The sequence below is a fragment of the Lathyrus oleraceus genome, chromosome 5 (assembly GCF_024323335.1).
Source record: "Lathyrus oleraceus cultivar Zhongwan6 chromosome 5, CAAS_Psat_ZW6_1.0, whole genome shotgun sequence".
Lineage (NCBI taxonomy): Eukaryota > Viridiplantae > Streptophyta > Magnoliopsida > Fabales > Fabaceae > Lathyrus > Lathyrus oleraceus.
In genome coordinates, this window is record NC_066583.1 from 581,434,473 (window position 1) to 581,435,631 (window position 1,159).

A 1,159-nucleotide genomic window follows, 5' to 3' on the forward strand; every position below is an offset into this window, starting at 1 on the left:
GACATTTTCAAATAGTGTTAACCGGTTAACACATTTGGTTAACCGGTTAACGCAAGGCAGAAAACAATTTTTTCAGATTTCAAAACAGTGTTAACCGGTTAACGCATATGGTTAACCGGTTAACGCAAGGAAATTTTCACCCATTCGGCTAACTCAGTGCTTTAAAAGTGTCAAAGTGTTTATACGAAAAGCGACATCGATTTTAAATGAATTGTTCATTAAAATGTGATGATCGGTCGTCGAAATTTAATTTGATTTTAATTAATTAAAGGAATTAATAATTATAATAATAAAGTGTTTATTATTGTCTTGTGGTGATCGGTTATGGCCTTAGTTTTCCTTTGTTTTGTTTTCGGTTTTTAAAATACGACCTGCGTGTCGTGCCTCTCTCTTAATCTCCCAAATGTAACTTCTTTTCTCATCTCACTCCCTCGTATGTAAAACGAGTTTCTTTCATGTAATGTAATGATATGAAGAAAGCAAAGAAGTCAGTGCCAAAGGAGGACAACCTTGAAGATCTTGCTTGGAGAAGCTTAGATCGTTGTAGGTTAGCTTAGGTTCTCTCATTGGCTTGGGAGAACAATTGCGCTAGGGGCCATAACTGTTTCATTTTGTTTGTATGTATGTTGATGCATGTGAATGTATGTTGATGCATGTGAGAGACGGTTTATATGATAAACAAGCCGGTGAGATCAGAAAAATTACAATTCCCTCAAAACTAAATATTAAGTTTTAAGCTTTCCAAGTTTTAACACTCATTAAGACTAGTATCGAATAATGTAGGTTTCGCCTACGCGAGGTGCATGTTCTATATTAGTAAGGTGCGATAGGATAATTGTAATATCCAACTGTTAAAATAATGGGTCAAACTTAACTAAACAAATTATAATAAGATTATATATATGTTTAGAAGCAAGAGTTGGGAATGATCCATATGATGGATTGGAATAAGGAGTTATTCACCCAACTGAAATTTTCGAGAGTTGTATGAGATACAATTGGAAGGAGTTCCTACCTAAATAACCTAGTTTTGTGTAATCCGCCTACGCGGACTTAGAACGAAGTGAAATATGGATCTCGACCCACTAGAAAATCTTCCAACGGGATTTTCCGAATCAAATGATGAGGGTCATTTGTTTTTGAGTAAAATAGTGGGAGC